Raw genomic sequence first — 14,617 nt, forward strand, 5'->3', positions numbered from 1 at the left:
CTGCTCAGCTCATTCCAGCAGAGACTTTCGTTCCAAGGTGGCTTTCCACCTTCCAGTGGTACCTCTGTAGCTGCCCTGAATCACCATCAAAAATGCACCATCAAAAATCTCCTTAAATGGAACCAGCCTGTGAATGCACTCAGCGAGGTCCTGCATGTTGAAGCCTGCAATCTGCAAATCTGCTGCCTGCTGTTTATATTTTGAGAGGAGGATGAGGTTAATTACTGGAGGTGGAAAATAAATATCGCAGAGCAGCTGGACATGTGGGAGCTTGCAGCGTCAGCAAATCATGGACACTCACCCTGCTACCCAGAGAGAAAAGGGACCCCTGGAGACTTGAGCAGAAGGTTAAGTGTTTATAAGAAATGCCTGTGTGGCACTCCGGAGCCACCAGTAAATATTTCCAAGGCAGGCATATTTTCCATAACGGATGGCTGTTTGGGTGGGCAGGAAGTGGAGTCGCTATGAGTAGTCAGAATAACATTCCAGGACTGTAAATGTTTAATGAGCGTCTGCACGTGCGCGTGCACACACACACACATACACCCGTGCGCATACACACACACACAGAGAGAGAGAGAGAGAGCGAGAGAGACCAAATGCACCACCTTCCTCAAAGACAGGAAGTCCTTAATCATTGAAGAAACCAAAATAAAATTATTGTGGTTTTCCCCATGTCCTCTTGCATTGTAAGTAAATACCTTTATAGACATGCTATTTCTCCAAACCCTATTTGTTCCCCATTCCTTGCAGATAGATGTTGGTGCATTTGGACCCCAGGAGGCACAGCCATCCCAGAGTCAAACAGCAATGGATATTTAAGAATACGGTTTTTTTTTTTTTTTTTTTTGAGACAGGGTCTCCCTCTGTTGCCCAGGTTGGAGTGCAGCGCTGTGATCTTGGTTCACTACATCGATCTCTTCAGCCTCCCAAGTAGCTAGGACGAAAGGCATGTGCCACCACACCTGGCTAATTTTTTTGTATTTTTTGTAGAGATGGAGTTTTGCCATGTTACCCAGGCTGCTCTTGAACTCCTGAACTCAAGCAATCCACTAGCCTCAGCCTCCAAAAGTGCTGGGATTACAGGCATGAGCCACCACACTTGGCTGCTTATTTGTAATTTTTTAAAAGCATTTTTAATTTTTATTTTTATAGATTTAGGGGATACAAGTGCAGTTTTGTCACATGGCAAGATTGTAGAATGCTGAAGTCTGGGCTTTTCCTATAACCATCGCTCAGATAGTGTACACTGCATCCACTAGGTAATTTCTCATGCCTCACCTTCCTACCCCCTGCCTCCTTTCCCAGTCTCCAGTGTCTGTTATTCCACTCTCTGTGTCCACGTGTACACAGTGTTTAGCTCCTGCTTGTAAGTGAGAACATATGGTGTTTGTCTTCCTGTTTTTGAGTTGTTTCACTTAGGATAATATCCTCCAGTTGTATCCATGTTGCTGCAGAAGTCATGATTTCATTCTTTTGGGGGGCTGTATAATATTCCACAGTGATATGATTTGGCTGTGTTCCCACACAAATCTCATATTGAATTGCAGCTCCCACAATTCTCACGTGTTGTGGGAGGGACCAGGTGGAAGATAACTGAATCACAGGGGTGGACTCCCTCATAATGTTCACATGGTAGTGAATAAGTCTCACGAGATCTGACAGTTTTATAAGGGGTTTCACCTTTCACTTGGTTCTCATTCTCTTCTTGCTTGCTGCCGTGTAAGACATCCCTTGCTCTACTGCCATGACTGTGAGGCCTCCCCAGCCATGTTGAACTGTGACTCCATTCAACCCGTTTCCTTTATAAATTGCCAAGTGTTGGGTATGTCTTTATCAGCAGCGTGAGAGCAGATTAATACACATGGTGTATACACATTTTCTTTGTACGTTCATGCACTGACGGACACTTAGGTTGATTCCATATCTTTGCTATTGTGAATAAACATATGAGTGCATATATCTTTTTGATAGAATGATTTGTTTTCCTTTGGGTAGATACCCAGTAAGTGGGATTGCTGGATGAGATGGTAGTTCTCATGATAAGACTTTCTAAACCCAATAAAACCAAGTTTTTCTCAAAGAAAGCAGTCCCATTGCTACAGATGACAGGGTTCCTTCCCCCTTTCCTGTGAAGATGGCCCAATTATGGTCTCCTTTGCAAATATTTGAGAGATGGAAAGATTTTCTCCACCCACTCAGTGATGTCAAGAGTCAAATCCCTAGGTAAAATGAGCTGCCAGTGTATTGTGTTGAGCATTTTAGCAACATCCAATGGTGCAGTGGCATCAGGAGCCTGCCAGAAGGGGAATGAGAAGGTTTCTTCCCAGAAGAATTTCCAATCACCTGGATATTGACAGGCCAGGGCATTTGGTCCTGTGAATGACTTGAGTTGCTTCATCCAAACAAATGCTGGAAAGAAGTTTATTCTCATCTGTTGTGTAGAAGACCACTCTCCACCCCCAAGTCTCTGGTCTTTAAAGACCCATCAAGCTCACTGTGTGCCTCAGAGCCAGATTCCAAAATGCTCTCAGGCTGTCTTCAAGCTTTCTGCCCATAGCTCTGTAGCCAATTTAGGGCACGTGTACCATCCACACCCAGCAAGTGAAAATGCCAGTTAAATAGGCAGGCATCTGAATTCAGTAGGCATGCATTCTCTTTCCATAGAGCAAATAGGGGATGCAATGGGATGAATGTCTGTGCCAACTTCCACAAATTTATATGTTTTGGAATCACAATCTATACCATCATGGTACTATGATATGAACGTCTGTGTCTTCCAAATTTCATGCACTGAAATATTCACCTCCAAGGTGATGGTGTTAGGTGGTGGTGCCTTTAGGAGGTGATGAGATCATGAGGGTGGGGCCTCATGAATGGGATGAATGCCCTTATAAAAAGGGACCCAGAGAGCTCCCTTGCCCCTTCTACCATGTGAAGACACGGCAAGAAAATAGTGTTGTCTACTATGGACATAGCACCATTTATGAACCAGGAAACCAGTCCTCACCAGACACTAGATCTGCCACAACTTGATCTTGGACTGTCAGCCTCCAGAACCATGAGAAATCAATTATTGTTGCTTCAGCCACTCAGTGTATGCTATTTTATTGTAGAAGCCCAAGTGAACAAAGGCAGGGAGGTATATTATCCTGGTTTGCCAATGGTTGTCATTAAAGACCCATAAAGCCTTCTGTATGCCTGAGAGCCAGATTCCAAAATGCCCTCAAGGTGTCTTCAAGTTTTCTGCCCATAGCTGTGTAGCCAGTTTGGGGTATGTGTACTGTCCACGCCATTCCATTCCCTGCAAGTTGGCATGGAAAACAAAAATTGCATAACCTCCCTCATACGTGGAATCTAAAAAAGTCAAAATCATAGAACTAGAGAGTAGAATGGTGGATGCCAGAGGATGGAGGTAAGGGATGTATGTAGGTCATACAAAGTTTCAGTTAGACAGGAAGCATAAGTTCTGGTGATACATTGCACAACAAGGTGAGTACATTTGCCTGTTCTGGCATTGCTATAAAGAACTGTGTGAGACTGGGTAATTTATAAAGAAAAGAGGTTTAATTGGCTCATGGTTCTGCAGGCTATACAGGAAGCACAGCTGGGGAGGCCTCAGGTAACATACATTCATGGCGGAAGATGAAGGGGAAGCAAACATGTCTTACCATGGTGATGGAAGAGAGAAGGAGTGAGGGGGGAAGTGCCACACACTTTTAAACTGTAAGAATTCATGAGAACCCCCTTAATATCACAAGAGGAGCAAGGAAGAAGTCTGCCCCCATGATTCAGTCACTTCTCACCAGGCTGCTTCTCCAACACTAGGAATTACAATTCGATATGAGATGTGGGTGGAGACAGAGCCAAATCATATTGGTGACTGTAGTTAATAATATATTGTATGTTTTAAAATTGCTCTAAAAATTGGATTTCAAATGTTCCCAACATAAATGATAAGTATGTGACTTGATGATTATTTTAATTAGCCTGATTTGTTCATGTTACAATGTATAAATATATAAAAACATCACATTGTACATATAATTATTTGTCAATTAAAAATAAAAATAAACTGAAAACTAAAAATAGCAAGGGGAGTTGCCTCTATGAAGGATCAATGTGTACATGTCATAGACTTAATTTTGACAGTAACAAAACAAGAAGATTGCCGTAGTCCAAACATTGTGTGATAAATGATTTCTCGTAAAAATGTTTTTAGAATTGCCTCAGTATGACGGAACGATCCAAGATGGCCAATCGATAACAGCTCGGGATTGCAGCTCTCAGTCAAAGCACAGAGAGCTACAGGACGCCACACTTTCAGACAAATTCTGGTCGCTCACGGAGCAGAAGATTCCCAGTGGATTAACTACACGTGTTGCCAGCACGACTCTTGTGGCCAGCACAGTGGTTTCACTGGCACATCGGCACGGCAGCTCTTGGAGCAGAGTAAACAGGGCCGGCTCCCCTTCTGACCGAGGTTTGGAGGACCCACACGGGTCCCCAGCACGACTCCTGAGACCGGCGCAGCGGCTGTGGTGGCACCTCAGTGCAGCAGCTCTTGGTGCAAAGTAAACAAGACTGGTCCCCCTTCTGACCGAGGTTTGGAGCCCAGGGAAGGCAGAGTCGCCCATTACGGACACAAGAAGGAAGCCAGACAGGAGAATCCTGGGCAGAAAAGCACCATCAGTCTAAACGCCACCATTCTGGCCCTGGGAACTAACAACTTGGACATCCAATCAAGAGACCTAATCTGAAAGTTGGCAATTTCAAAGACGACAGGAGGATACATTTACAATGATGGGAAGAAACCAGCATAAAAAGGCTGAGAATACTCAAAATCACAACGCCTCTCCCTCTAAAGATGATCACAGTTCCACATTAACAGTGGAACAAGGCTTGACGGAGAACAAGTGCATCCCAATGACAGAATCACTCTTCAAGGAATGGATAATAAGAAACTTCTGCGAGTTAAAAGAACATGTTGTAGCCCAATGTAAATAAACTAGGAACTTTGAAAAAAGGTTTGATGAACTCCTATTGAGAATAGACAACTTAGAGAGGAATATAAGTGAATTAATGGAACTGAAGAACACAATACAGGAACTCCGAGAAGTATGCACAGGTTTAAACACTCGAATTGTTCAAGCAGAAGAAAGGATATCAGAGGTCAAAGCCCAACTTAATGAAAGAAAACAAGAAGACAAAATTAGAGATAAAAGGATAAAAAGGAATGAGCAAAGTCTCCAAGAAATGTGGGACTATGTGAAAAGACCAAATTTACGTTTGATAGGTGTACCTGAATGCGACAAAGAGAATGAATCCAAGCTGGAAAATACCTTTCAAGATATTATTCAGGAAAATTTTCCTGAACTAGCAAAGCAGGTTAATATTCAACCCCAGGTAATACAGAGAACACCACAAAGATATTCCTCAAGAAGAGCAATCCCAAGGCACATAATCATTAGATTCACCAGGATTGAAACAAAGGAGGAAATACTAAGGGCAGCCAGAAAGAAAGGTCAGGTTACCCACAAAGGGAAGCCTATCAGACTTACAGCAGATCTCTCAGCAGAAACTCTATATGCCAGAAGAGAGTGGGGGCCAATATTCAACATCCTCAAAGAACAGAACCTTCAGCCTAGAATTTCATATCCAGCCAAACTAAGCTTCACAACTGAAGGAAAAATAAAATCTTTTATGAACAAGCAAGTACTCAGAGATTTTACCAGCAGGCATGCTTTACAAGAGCTTCTGAAAGAGGCATTACACACAGAAAGAAACAACCAGTATTAGCCTTACTAAAAATATACCAAAAAGTAAAAAGCACCAACATAAAGAAGAATTTTCATCAACGAATGGATCAAACAGCCAGTTAACATCAAATGGCAGTAACTCTAAATTTAAATCGACTAAATCCCCAATCAAAAGACACAGCCAAAACCAAACGGAATGTTACATCCAGACCTGTTTCACATGCAAGGATACACAAAGACTCAAAACAAAGGAATGGAGAAAGATTTACCAACCAAATGGAGAGCAAAAATAAATAAATAAATAAAAAGCAGGAGTTGCGATTCTCGTAGCGGATAAAATGGATTTTAAAGCATCAAAGATATAGTGGTAAAAGGATCAATACAACAACAAAAGCTAACGATCCTAACACCCATATAGATAGAGACTTAGATTCAATGAGACAGAAAATTAATAAGGATATCAAGGACTTGAACTCAGATCCGGAACAAGTAAACTTAATAAATATTTATAGAGCTCTCCACTTCAAATACATAAAATATACATTCTTGTCAATACCACATTACACCTACTCATAAGTTTAAATGAAACATTGATTGGCCATTATTAATACCCATTTTTTTTCAGAATAAAGCAATATTTCCGTACTCTCTCCCTCTCTCACTTCCTCTTTCTTTCTCTCCTTTACTCATTTTTTTTTATTTCCTTCTCTCAAAAAAAGAAATCAACTTGTAAACCTCTAGATTCAGGTCGGCAATGTCTCTCTCATTGCTTGAATTCCTTCCTTCCTTCCCTTCCCTTCCCTTCCCTCCCTCCCTCCCCCCACTTCCTCCCTTCCTTCCTTCATCCCTTCCTTCCTCCCTCCCTTCCTGCCTTCTTCCCTTCCTCCTTCTCTCCCTAAAAAAAAACCAAACAAACAAACAAAAAGGAATTGCCTCAGTAAGCTAGGACATAAGTTACACTCTATTAGGTAGGAGTATATTCATTCAGTGGCTCACAGATCTACTCATGAACAGCTTCATCCTATTTACCCAAGAAGGTTGTTTTTATGAAGACTGCTCATCTGAATAGGTTTGGCTTCAATTACTTATTATTGAAAGTAATAGATGTCTACTGTGGCTGTCTGTTGTTCTGAGTATTGAGCACATATTCAAGTGGGTTTCATCAATGACTAAAGCAAGGCTCTATCAACCTATTTACAACCAAGATGGCTGCCCACTGTGAGACTTCTCTCTCCAGCCTCTGGTAACCACCATTCTACACTCTATCTTCATGAGATCCACTTTTCTGAGTTCCCACACAGGAGTGAGAATATGTGCTGTCTTCCAGCAATTGGCTTACTTCACTTAACATAATGACCTTCAGTTCCACCCATGTTTGAACAGTTTTAATCAACATGAAATTCACAAGAATGCAAAACAGTGGAAAGAGGGGACTGCAGTCAATTGCCTTGATCAGAATCTGATCAAGAGCTAGTTACCACTTTGGAAAACGCCATCTATGGAAATTCTCCTGCTGCTGTTTGAATTGCCAACACAACACACTGGTGTTGGGAGTTCTGCTGCTTATCTCAATGAGTCTATCTAGAGAAAGCCTGTGGGTCTTTTGCTCCATCCTTACTTTATCATTTACCTATTAAAATGTCACGGTGTTTTAAAATAAGAGTTTTCTTTCCTGTTACATTTCTGTTTTATATTGCAGTTGCAGTCTCAAATATGTGTTTCAAAATTATTTGTGCAGGTGTGTTCATTATCATTGGTTTTCATTACATTTTTGTAAAAGGAATGCTATAAAACATTCACCATGAAAGAGAGTCTAAGTCTGAGAAAATGATCCTTGGAGTCATTAACCATTTTACAACCAAGATGGCTGCCACTGTGAGACTCATGAGACTCATGGTGGGCTGCCATCTTGGTTGTAAATAGGTTAATGGAGGCTTGTTTTAGTCATTGATGAAATACACTTGATTGATTTACAGGTGTATGTTATTTGCTGCTTGCTGAATGGGGAGACATACAGAGGTTTAGAAACTAGTCCATGGACCACTACCTCTTCTTCTTTATATAGTTATAGCTTGCCCAAGTTATATTCTGATACCATTCTTTCAATTTTGTTAGATCGCCTCCTTTGTTCTTTTAAAAATTTTATTATTATTATTATTAGTAGTAGTAGTAGTATTTTAGATACAGGATCTTGCTTTTTTCCCTTGGCTGGAAAGCAGTGGTGCAAACATGGTTCACTACAGCCTCAAACTCCTGGGCTCAAGTCATCCTCCTGCCTCAGCCTCCCAAGTAGCTGGGACTACAGGCACATGCCAACACACCCAGCTAAATTTTTTAGTTTTTTTATAGACATGAGATTTCACTATGTTGCCTAGACTAGTCTCAAATTCCTGACCTCAAACAATCCTCCCACTTTAGCCTCTCAAAATGCTAGGATTTACAGGCATGAACCACCTTGCACAGCTTTAGATTTTCTTAAAGCCTGGAAATGTTTGATCTCTGTGTCTTATATTGTAATGTTTTAATTTTTTTAAGTCCCTGCGTGGATTTAATCTGCAACCCCACCATAATATGTTCAGTCCTCACAGTATACTCATAAACTGGCTACTCCTTTCTGAATTCTACCCATTTAGTCAGCTAAAACACAGAAAGCTTTGGTACACATAAAGAAAAAATGTAGGTTGGTCCAGGAATGACTCACAGTCTTGTTTGCTAATTAGGTCATGATCTGAATGAGATTTGGTGAGAGAGATTGCAGTCCTAACCAGTGGTTCTCAATGTCGAGGGAGCATTAGAACCTTATGGAGGGCTTATTAAAACAGAGAATGCTGGGTCCCACTCCTTCTCATTTAGTGGTTCCAGGCAAGGATTCTAGAATTTGCATTTCTTTTTTTTTATTACATTTTAGGTTTTGGGGTACATGAGCAGAACATGCAAGACAGTTGCATAGGTACACACATGGCAGTGTGTTTTGCTTCCTTTCTTTCCTTCACCCACATTTGGCATTTCTCCCCAGGCTATCCCTCCCCACCTCCCCCTCCCACAGGGAGGGGAGTACTAAACACTGGGGTCTGTTGGGGGGAAAAGGGGAGGGCCAGTGAGAATTTGCATTTCTAACAAATTCCCAGGTGATGTTGTTGAGGCTGATCCAGGTACCACACTTTGAGAATCACGGGGAGACTAAAGAAAGTAACACAGGATTTTTTCTAATATATTTTATTTGTAACCAATGAAGAAATCTTACACTTCCCTCTTTTGAAACTCTGTGTGCAGACAAGCAGGACCTGAAAGATTTACCCAACAACAGCTGTCTTGGAGTATGTGTTATAAGATCACTGGCTCTGTGTGCCCACTGTGCAGTAACAAACCAATACACAGAGACAGCAGTGTTTGCAGCAGAGAAAGAGCTTACTTGTTGCAGGACACTGAGTGAGAAAATGGGAGGAGATCCTCAAATCTGCCTCCCTGTGGAGTTCTGAGCTGTGGTTTTTAAGGAGACTGTAGAGATGGAAACTGTATTCTTTGGTGAGTTAGCTTCTTGTGGTATCCTTCAGACCAGCTGGCATCAGTAGTTTCATCAGTATGCAGGACCTGAAAGAATATCTCAAAGGGAAAACTTGTTTCATAATGTTGAAGTTGTTATCTACAGAGCAGTTAAGGAGAACTATAATCTAGGGTCTACGTAATTGTAAGACAAGAGGAACAAAACAACTATGACAAAGCAGGTCAGGGAGCAAGCTAACTTCAGGATGAACATTGAGTGTGCTGTGAGCTTGGTTTATTTTCATTTCTCCCCCTTCTTTTTTCCCTGATAAATCTTATAAAGTTTATAGGGATGATTTCACATGTGTGTTGATAGTTCAAGATGTAGCTCTTCCCTACTATGAAAAGTGCAGAAATCCTTCTCACAATGACTATAGAATGAGTAAAGGTTTGGAAAAGTGGATTCAAGGGAGGTTACCTTTCAAGAATAAAACTAGGTGGTCAGCAAGACAAGACCATATAACAGATCCAGATAACCACATGTTGGCTAAGGAACATGATATATTACCTGTTCTGGGTTCTGATATCACCAGGACATAATTTAGGAACCAAACTTTAGAAAATAGCACAAAAATTTATGGAGGCAGGAAGGGAGTAATATATTAACAAATTGGAATCAAACTGAAATTTTATCTTTCGCAGAGATGTGCAGAAATGATAGATTCCAGGGTAGAGATCAGGTATGGCCAACAATTTTGGAGTGAGCTCGTGAAGAGAACACATTGGTTAATTATGAGAAAATTGCTATTAATTGCACACAGAATGCTGAGCTAAAATGATAGTAACTTGCATTTAAAATGTATAAAAGTTAGTGTTCAGGCACTGATTTGAATCATGGAAAATGAAACTTTCCTTCCCTACAACTTGGCCTGAGATCCCACCTTGCTTGATTTATGTTTTTTCCCCCCTGGATGGTTCCACCAACATTCCTTGGGAATGTTTCTTGGGAGCCCTTCCTCTTAGGGGCTACTTCTGAGGAATTAGACATAAATTACACGGATATAACAATGCTTACAAATAAAATGAGAGGGAATCTGAGTATTTTTTTAAATATAATTGCATTTTTAATTCTATTTTAAAGAGGAAAATTTAAAACGGATGATAATTGGGTTTTGCTTTTTCTTTTGAGATGATTTATTGAATAGTCAGATTTCTGTTTTTCTCTGGGAAGTTTACCCATGAGAGGCAGCTAATACTGGCCATGGACCAACAAGAACTGCACATTTATTCTAATTTTAATCCAGGATCTGCAGAAGTACAAGGCTTTGCCATGGTGCTTACTCAGAGGTTGTCAACTGAATAAACAGAAAAGTTGAACTCAATATTGCACCTTTCCACCATACAAAGCATTTTTCCCTCCACCATGGCTCCAACAGCAGGAGAAAAAAACAAATACTTAATTCAAGAACCTTGCTCTTTCTTTTGTCAAGCCACAAGGCCCATTGATGGAGGAAGCCAGACACACCCAAAGCTCTGCTTATACAGAAGGAATAGACAAAGAAGTTTTAGAGACCTAAAGAGGACAGTCTTCATGCCCATACTTTTTAGAAAATAATTTTCACCTTTGTCTCGGCAAAGGAGATGACACTGTACTTCTTTTAAAGAAAGGTAATCTTTTAGATTTAACAAAATTTAGTTTTTCATAGTTTATCTTGATTGGTACATATTTTTTAATAGACTTTTTTCTAGAGCAGTTTTTAAGTTCACAGCAAAACTGAACACAAGGTACAGAGAGCTTCCCCGACCCTCTGTCCCTATAAATGTATAGCCTTCCTCATCATCAATTTATCAACAATGGAATATTATTCAGTGCTAAAAAGAAATGAACTATTGAGCCATGTAAAGTTATGTCTCTTTGTTGTACCAATATCTATCTATATCTATTTTTAAACATATAAAACATATCTATAAATATATTGAGATTTTATATATAATATTAGCATGGAATATACATTGGAATAAAATATTTTCTATATATATTTATATATTTCATATAAATATATATTAACATATTAAATCTATAATATAAATGTCATTTATAACATATATTTATATATTTAATATAAATACATTTAGATATTAAATATGAATATCATATATAGTATAAATATCACATATATATAACCTAGATTTGCCTAATGGAATACATGAACATACATCTTAAAAGTCTGTTATGAGTATCTGCTACAGTTGAATGTGTCTCCTAAAAAGCATGTGTTGAAAACTTAATCCCTAATGCAATAGTATTGGGAGGTGGGGTCTTTTGGGAGGTTTAGGTGATGAGAATCCCACTCTCATGAATGGATTATAAAAGGCTTTGAGGTTGTGAGTTTCATCTCTTATTTGCTATCACCATGTGATGCCTTCCCCATGTGAGGACACAGCAAGATGGCCCTCACCAGATGTGGCCCCTTGATTTTGCACTTCCAAGCCTCCAGAACCATGACTAAAATAAATGTCTGTTCATTATCAATTATCCAGTCTGTGGTATTCTGTTATAGCCGCACAGAACGGACTAAAATGTTATCTCTTAGTTGACCTGCCCCTTAATCATGGCTCTCATCTTTTCTATCCAGGCAAAGTGAAGCTTTCAGCCATGAAGAAATGTTCCCTATCTTTCCACCTTCTCAATTCAAGGACCTCGCCTTTCTTGCTAATTATTCTAGTAGTTTTTCAATGCCCTCTCAGCAAAAGTAATGTATATTATGTGGCCCTATATTTGCATAAATCACCTCATAAATTATTCAATGCACAATTAAAAACTTTATTTCTGCATTGCTTAAAATTGTGCATTCAGAATACATCATCTGGAGGGTCATCCACATTGTTGCCTTTCATTATAACTGACATGCCAGGAACCACACCAGAAATCCTAAAGGTGATTATAATTATCATTCACTTTGGAATAAACCCAAAACATTGTTGAGATTTGTTGTCTACAGGCCAGAGTGCAAAATGCAGCTTCACCTCTTCTTAGAAGTGCAACCTAAAACTAATTCCCGTCTCTCCCTCAACTTGGGCTTGGGGCCATGTAGTGCATGCACACCTCCGGGGTTTTCTGAAAGACTCTGTAGACTTCAATGCAAAATGCCCAGCCCAATGCTTAGCTCAAGGTACTCAGTCAAGAGCCATTAGTATTGTAAGTAATATTAAGGAAAATATCAGAAAATGCACATTAAAATATGGTTATTAAGAAAAGGTCCAGAATGGAGCCACTTTATTTGACCGAACAGAGACATGACATATTTAGAAGCCTTCTCTGCATGAACTATTGGGAAAGCAGCTACAAGTTGATGCTGGATTCTTGTTAAATGCTGAAGTACATAAACTGATTATCCTGTTTCTGTGTCAGACCCTCTGCAGAAGGATCAAGAAGTAATAAAAAGAGCAGAATATCTGCAGCTTCCAAGACCTCTGCTCTAATTCTAGATTTGCAGCCCGTGGCTGTGCAATGGGCACAAGAACGAACCAATGTCACCACCAAGGAAAGTGGTACAGCTGAGCGGTACCCAGGTCGGACTCCAGGGGATCAGCTATCGACAGCTATTTACATCATCTAGTTTCTGTGAGTCCTGATCTGCACGTGGAAAATGGTCAGATATTATCCATTTCATCAGGCATTCCTGGTAGGTAGAGGAAGCACTGGCCAAAATCGTTCACTTAGCATACTGGAGTCATCTTTCCATTTTCTTAATTCAAGAACCTTGCTCTTTTTGCCAATTATCTTAGTAGATTTTCAATGACCCCCCTGCAAAAGCAATATATTTTGTAGCCTTATATTTTGTACGAATCACCTTATAAATTGCTTGATGCACAATTAAACAAAGAAAGCCTTTTTCTGCATTGCTCTAAGAATATATATTTCATTTGTTATAAAATATGACAGCATTCAGCTAAAGCTCATACATTTATTTAATTATATATTTATTTTTAATTTACCTTTTCTCTCCAATTTCTATTTCAGTTCAGAGAGTTCATGTACATGTTTGATAAATGGATAAATTACACATCGTGGGGGTTTGGTTTACAGATTATTTCATCACCCAGGTAATAAGCATAGTATCCCGTAGGTAGTTTTTTGATCCCCACCCTCCACCCTCAAGTAGGCATTGGTGTCTATTGTTCCCATCTCTGTGTCCATGTGTACTCAATGTTTAGCTCTCACTTATGAGTGAGAACATGTGGTATTTTGTTTCCTGTTTCTGTGTTGATTCACTTAGAACAATGCTTTCCACCTCCATCCATGTAGCTGCAAAGAACATGATCTCATCCTTTTTATGGCTTCATAGTATTCCGTGGTGTATAGGCACCACATTTTCTTTATTCAGTTTACTCTTAACAGGCATCCAGGTTGATTCCGTATCTTTACTACAGTGCTGCAATGAACATACACATGCATGTGTCTTTATGGTAGAACAATGTACATTCCTTTGAGCATATAATGAGTAATGGGATTGCTGGGTTGAATGGTAGTTCTGTTTTAGTTTTTTGAGGAGTCTCCAAACTGCTTTCCACAGTAGCTGGGCTAAGTTACATTTCCACTAACCATATGTGAGTGTTCCCTTTTCTCTGCAATCTTGCCAGCATCTGTTGTTTCTTGACTTTTTAATCATAGGCACTCTGACTGATGTGAGATGGTATCTCACTGTGATTTTAATTTGCATTTCTCTGATTATTAGTAATGTGGAGTATTTTTTCATATTTTTTGGCTGTGTGTATGTCTTCTTTAGAGATGTGTCTGTTCATATCTTTTACCCACTTTTTCCTCTTTTTTTTTTTTTGAAATAGTATCTTGCCCTGTCACCCAGTCTGGAGTGCAGAGGTATAGAGGCGTGCTCTTAACCTCTGCCTCCTGGGTCCAAGCAATACTCCTGCCTTAGCCTCCCATGTAGCTGGGATTATAGGGATGCATCACCACACCTGGATAATTTTTGTATTTTTAGTAGAAATGGCACCTGGCCACGTTAGCCAGGCTGGTCTTGAACTGCTGAACTCAAGTGATCTGCCTGCCTCGGCCGCCTAAAGTGCTGAGGTTACAGGTGCGAGCCACAGTGCCTAGCTGTTTGCCCATTTTTTAATGTGGTTGTTGGACGTCTCTTTGACATCACCACTGTACACTGCAACAGTATTGGTAAGTGTTTATAAACATTATTTTGATTTTTTTGCATCAAAATAGTGGTCTCTTATCTCTTTCGTTAAAAGATTCCCTTCTGGCTTTTGTTCAATCTCTTAGTGGCCTTGGTCTACGTGGCTTCCATTATTACATATCTCCTAATAAAATGAAAAAAATTATAATGAAGGGTTTTTCAAATCTT

General features: G+C 39.9%; 1 long non-coding RNA gene across 1 annotated transcript; it reads left to right on the forward strand.

Moving 5' to 3' along the window:
• Positions 1-248: 248 nt before the first annotated feature.
• LOC144580962 (uncharacterized) lies at positions 249-13,157 on the forward strand. Its single transcript, XR_013531359.1, has 3 exons — positions 249-347; positions 754-829; positions 12,655-13,157. It is a non-coding gene; the product is annotated as an uncharacterized LOC144580962 (long non-coding RNA).
• The last annotated feature ends 1,460 nt before the right edge of the window (positions 13,158-14,617 follow it).

This window comes from Callithrix jacchus, chromosome X, assembly GCF_049354715.1.
Source record: "Callithrix jacchus isolate 240 chromosome X, calJac240_pri, whole genome shotgun sequence".
Classification (NCBI taxonomy): Eukaryota; Metazoa; Chordata; class Mammalia; order Primates; family Cebidae; genus Callithrix; species Callithrix jacchus.